General features: G+C 38.7%; 1 long non-coding RNA gene across 1 annotated transcript; it reads left to right on the forward strand.

Moving 5' to 3' along the window:
• Positions 1-1,736: 1,736 nt before the first annotated feature.
• On the forward strand, positions 1,737-6,151 carry LOC110445934. Its single transcript, XR_002462415.1, has 3 exons — positions 1,737-1,986; positions 2,585-2,635; positions 5,798-6,151. It is a non-coding gene; the product is annotated as an uncharacterized LOC110445934 (long non-coding RNA).
• Positions 6,152-6,353: the final 202 nt, after the last annotated feature.

Here is a 6,353-nt window from a genome sequence, read left to right on the forward strand (position 1 = left end):
CTTTTGTAGAAAACCAAGATGAGAAGCAACGAAAACAACAAGACATAGAGCGGAAGATGGAAGATAACCTTAGGAAAACTGCTGCCCATTTGCAGGCCATATCAGCATTTAAAGACCAGTTGCAGGTAAATACAACAAATGTTTTTGACAGGACAAACTAGCAGCATTAATAATAATAATAATTTGAGGTTCTTGTATACCGCTTTATCACAACCTAGTTCGTAGGTCGTCTCAAAGCGGTTCACAAATTATTATTTGTGGTTATAGGGCCTTTGCAACCAGTCAATATCGTTCTCAACTCCCTTGGAAGCATTGCAGGATGGCTGACTGAAAATAACTTTAAATGCACACAGAATTGTAGGAATCATCTTTTAAAAAAACATGTAAAAAAGGGAAAGAATTCTTGTTGAAGGAGTAATATGACTTTTGTTGTTTTTTTACCAAAGAGGAAAAACTACATAAATTGAGGGGGAGTAACTCCGATCTCTTTTAGTTCACATCCCACCAATTTAAGGCTTCTGAAAATTCAACAAAGGGACTTAACTTCCTGAACACTATTTATAAGTAACTAAGTGTCACAGCAATAAAAGAGACTGACTTCGTTCAATCATTTGTGTTGTTTTATTACTCCGAGAAGAAACATCACCGAGTACACGTATATAAGTGTATGGGAAAAAAACCTGAAATGTACAAAATGACTGCCTTAGTAAAAGTATTTTCCCGAAATATATATACATGGATACTTACCTTCATCGACTATCAAGTCGTGTCAGTGTCAATATATAGTTGTAGGATCCACGTGCGGACCCCGGAGTACGTCCAGTACGTTTATGTTGACTATATGTAGCTCCGGCTGTCTCTGCGCGATTCCGCGATTGTATAGTTGGTTTTATTCCAAGCTCACTCTCTTAACACACGACTTTCTCCCGTGTCACACCTGGACACGTACTCAAGACATCACCAAATATGGACAAACACCGACACTACCGGACAGGTTACACACCAAATATGGACATACACGTCAAGTTACGAAGAGTAACAAACGCTCATCGGACAGAACACAGACAATAGACATAGGGTCTTTCCCTAAAGTAAATAAATTGTTGCTCCTTTTAAAACATTAATACACGTCTTCCTATGTACTGCACCATTTTGAATGAAAATTGGTACAAATACCTTGCTATCACTTTCATGGAGTGGATATAAAATGGATATAGAAATTGGAATAACTAGCCATAATTATAGAGTTATGCTCCTTTTCTTATGGGTCTTAGTGATTGTATTATATTCGAGGTTTGAGCCCCAATCATTTAACTTGTGCACCTTTTGTAATTTCTCTAAAACTAAAAAACATGAAAATGTATACAAATGAAAGGGTGTTTTTTCTTGGAAACTTTTTGTTTTATAATTTCTTGAGTGTTGATTATGATATCGCCAAAAATCGAAAGTGAATTATAGACCTAAAAAAATCAACACAACAAATAAATACTGCAACAAAAACATAATAAGGGATCTCTAGCCATTATTCTTAATGTCACAAGGAATGTAAAATAATTATCTTTTAGAAATCTTTCTTTTTTAGGATATTACTGGTATGCATAATTATTGTCATTAATTTGATGAGACAAAACTGGTTAGGTATCTTGTTTATGTGATTACAAGCATGAGTTTATATGATTTTTATACATACTTCATAACATAAAAAAAATCACATTTCAGCCAACTACAGACAACACCCTGTATCCATCACCCGCCATGCAACAGATCACCCATCAAGAGTCCTGCCGAATCAACAGGCGACTTACCAGAACACAATGTGGCCAAACACAGGGACCTTGATGCCTCTAGAGTCAACCACATACAACACCTCCGTTGCACAGACAGTTGCCATACACATTTGGTGATCAGGAGTTTGTACGAAGGACTTTACATTTGCCATCTGTCAGCAGTGAGTCATGGGCCAGTCACTATTCGTCACCAAGCTTTGTGAGTAGAAATTAGTTCTCCTAGCTGATATCTTGGCCTTTACACTAATAAAGATAGGTTTGTTTAGGAGCATCATTGGACAACAAAGTTTGGTGAGCACAACTATCCTTTATGATAGGAATTTAAAACTATTTTAAATTCATGGCTAAACTTATATGGTTTGCATGAAAATAACCCAAAAGAATTTAATGAAAACAATATTTTATATTTTGTTCTATCAGTTAATTATACACATTTTGTATTCTTTCATTTGTCAATTAGTACATTACTACTAGGCCTGTATGGTGTATATTGAGACAGTACTATTAGGCCTGTATGGTGTATATTAAGACAGTACTACTAGGCCTGTATGGTGTATATTGAGACAGTACTACTCGGCATGTATGGTGTATATTGAGACAGTACTATTAGGCCTGTATGGTGTATATTGAGACAGTACTATTAGGTCTGTATGGTGTATATTGAGACAGTGCTATTAGGCCTGTATGGTGTATATTGAGACAGTACTTGAATGTATTTTGAAGGACTTGAGTTTATATCGAAACACTTGCAAATATTTGATTATCCATAACTTCATTTTTTGTTATTCATGTTTTAGGACAGTCAAGGTTCAGGTTCAGTTTCTGGTGCCTTGTCCAGTGCCCATCAAGTAAGTACTGAGAGTTTATTGAGTGGTATTAAAACAACATAGAGTCAATAACATTAATTAAAACAAAATTAATTAACATCTGATAGCGAAGTAAAAGAAATCTTAAACTGTGCATTGATGGTATATAGGTAACTGAGCTATATGAACAGTTTGAAGTTGAACCCATTTAATAATACATAAATGTACAGCAAAAACTGGACACCAATCTTTCTACATACCAAAAATTATTTCCTTATTTTGTTCTGAAAATATTCACCGTCTTAGCAGAAGCAGTTCGAATTATCTGTATGTGTTACTATTTTAGCAGGTTTTTACAGGAAAACTATTTAACCAATACCTTAAAGTCTTACAATGAAGATCTTTTTAGGTCACCTGAGACAAAGTCTCAAGTGACCTATTGCAATCGCCTTTTGTCCGGCGTCGTGCGTCCGTAAACAATTTACATTTTCGACTTCTTCTCCAAAACCCCTGAACCAATTTCAATGAAATTTTGCAGAAACCTTCCATGGCCAATGGTCAACCACAATTGTGAATTATATGGTCCCCAGCTCCCAGGGGCCTGAGGGACGGAGTCAAAAAGGGTCAAATTGACTAAAATTGACTAAAATTTGGTTTACCAAAATGGTGAATTTCATGACCCTGGGGTCTCACGTTTCCCCCTGGGGAAGGGGTAAACTTTACTATAGTTTATATAGGGAAATCACATTTTGGACCACCATTTGTTTAATTTCCATTGGAATTAATTCAAACTTGGTTAGCATAATCAGGAGGGGATAAACTTTACTATACTTTAATTGTGAATTATACGGTCCCCAGCCCCCAGGAGCCTGAGGGGCAGGGCCAAAAAGCATCAAATTGACTAAAATTTCAAAAAATCTTCTCAAGATCCAGATATGGTAGAATCAAATGCTCTTCATAGATGGAAGTTAAGGTGCTTTACCATAATTCAGCTGACTGACAGAACCACTATTTGTACATAGTTCATATACTACCCAGATCTTTCACACTACCTTTGCATTACATTCTGCATATCATCATATAAACATGTACCCTCCTCACACACAATATCTTGGTTTTTCGTGAGTGATAAAATCGAAAAAAGTGTATTTTAGGTTTTTAGCTCACCTGGTCCGAAGGACCATTGTGATCTTATGCCAAACCGCTGCGTCCGTCGTCCGTCGTCCGTCAACTTTTCCTTTAAAACGCTACTAGTCCTGACCGGCTAAGTAGATTTTGACTAAATTTGGTCTGGAGCATCCTTTGGCCAAGGGGACTCAATTTTGTATAAATGGTGGGTGTGGCGCCCCTTGGGGCTGATGGGCGGGGTCAAATAGGGGAAATAGAGGTAAAACCTTCAAAATCCTTCTTCTACCGTAGGGATTACGGGATTTTATCCTAATTTAGTCTTGAGCATCCTTGGGCCAAGGGGACTCAATTTTGTATAAATGGTGGGTGTGGGCCCCCTTGGAGCAGAGGGCCGGGCAGAATAGGGGATATAGAGGAAAAACCTTCAAAATCCTTCTCCTACCCTAGGAATTAAGGAATTTTATCCTTATTAAGTCTGGAGCATCCTTGGGCCAAGGGGACTTGGTTTTGTATAAACCGTGGGTTTGACCCCTAAAGGGCCTGAGGGGCGGGCCCAATAGGGGAACATAGCAAATTATTCTTTAAAATCCTTCCGTAGGAATGAAAGGATTTGGTCCATATTTGGTGTAGAGCATCCTTGTGTAAAGGGAAACCAATTTTGTATAAACGATAGGTCAGGCCCCCCTTGGGGCTAAGGGGCGGGGCCCAATAGGGGAATTATAGCAAATTCTTAAAAATCCTTCCTCTGAAGAAATGAAAGGTTATGTTCTATATTTGGTCTGGAGCATCCTTGGTAAAGGGAAACCAATTTTGTATAAACGATAGGTGAGGCCCCTCTGGGGATGAGGGGCGGGGCCCAATAGGGGAAATATAGCAAATTCTTTAAAATCCTTCTTCTGTAGGAATGAAAGGTTTTGTTCCATATTTAGTCTGAAGCATCTTTTGGTGAAGGGGATCCAATTTTGTATATACTGTGGGTCTGGCCCCCAGGGGCCTGAGGGTTGGGGCCCAATAGGGGAAACATAGCAAATTATTCATTAAAATCGTTCTTCTTCTGTAGGAATGAAAGGATTTGTTCCATATTTGGTGTGGAACAACCTTGGGTAAAGGGAAACCAATTTTGTATCAACAGTGGGTGTGTCCTTCCTGGGACCTGAGGGGCGGGGCCCAATAGGGGAAATAGAGGTAAAACCTTTATATACCATAGGAATTAAGAGATTTTATCCTTATTCAGTCTGGAGCATCCTTGGGCAAAAGAGACCCAATTTCGTATAAACAGCGAGTGTGACCTCCCTGGGGGCAGAAGGGAGGGGTCCAATAGGGGAAATAGAGGTAAAGCTTCGAAATCCGTTTTCTTCTGTAGGAATGACAGGCTTTTGTCCAAATTTGGTATGAAGCATCCTTGAGCCAAGGGGACTCAATTTTGTATAAGCAATGGGTGTGGTCTTCCAGGGGGCTGAAGGGCGGGTCCCAATAGGCGAAATAGAGGTAAAACCTTTAAAATAAGGGATATTTTATCGTTATTTAGTCTGGAGCACCCGTTGGCCAAGGGGGCTCAATTTTGTATAATTGATGGGTATGACCCCCAAGGGGCTTAGGGGTGGGCTCTGTTTGAAGTTTGTTCTTGCTATATCTCTAGTACTGGATGGATCTTTCTGAAATTTCATATGACAGCACCTACCATGGAGTGCTATATCTTTACTTCATACCAATTATTTTAAACATATTCAGGTGAGCGATACAGGCCCTCTGGGAATCTTGTTTTGGTTTCAATGGTTTTTCTTCTAAAATATTGTTTAAAAATACTGCTATATGTATTTACTTTAAGCAATTAAATAATCCTTTTGGGGTATTTCTGAAGCTAAACATTTGTTTTTCAACTGCCTATTATGCTATGCCACATGTGATACATACATTTTTACCTTATTTGATTGAGTAGAGCATGTAGCTTGACTTTGTAACATTCACCTCTGTTACTTTGCTTAAGTTCTTAAATGTGTGTGTATAGTTATATTTATTTTGAAGGGAATAGTATTAGATAGCCTGTGTAAATTGATAGTTCAATGTTGTTTTCAGATCCAGTGGATGTTAATCATTTTGAGAGCTGCTGGCTACCTTGAGGATGTTCCAAACATCCATAACAACAGGGAGGCCTCACTTGCCGGTGGGAGAAGCAGAAGTCATGTATTACCAACAGATGGCGAGTGTGGCCAACTAGATGACATGTTCCAGGAGATGGGGATAGCCACGACATCTTCAATTGTAAGGTGCAGCACTAATGCAGGGAAGATTGTGGTTGGCCATGTGATGTATTTTTTCAGCAATGTCGACAATTCTGGGCAGAGAAACAACATTGCCAGTGTGTATGGTTTGGATTTGCCAGGGAGGACCAGCCATCACAACGCCTTCAAGTGCTTCACCCCTGGTGCATGCCTGGGAGGACAGTGTTTTGTGAACTCCCAGCCTGCAAAACCCACAAACATTATGCCACCCTTCACAGGGTGTCCATTTCCTATATATTCCTGTAAATTCCTATAAATTTAGCAATTCCTTTTTTTTCCCTATATTCTGCTAAAATTCCTATATTTTTAAAAATAAATCACCCATATTGTTCAGAATTTACAGAAATAAG

This window comes from Mizuhopecten yessoensis, unplaced genomic scaffold, assembly GCF_002113885.1.
Source record: "Mizuhopecten yessoensis strain PY_sf001 unplaced genomic scaffold, ASM211388v2 scaffold2423, whole genome shotgun sequence".
In the NCBI taxonomy this organism is placed as follows: Eukaryota; Metazoa; Mollusca; class Bivalvia; order Pectinida; family Pectinidae; genus Mizuhopecten; species Mizuhopecten yessoensis.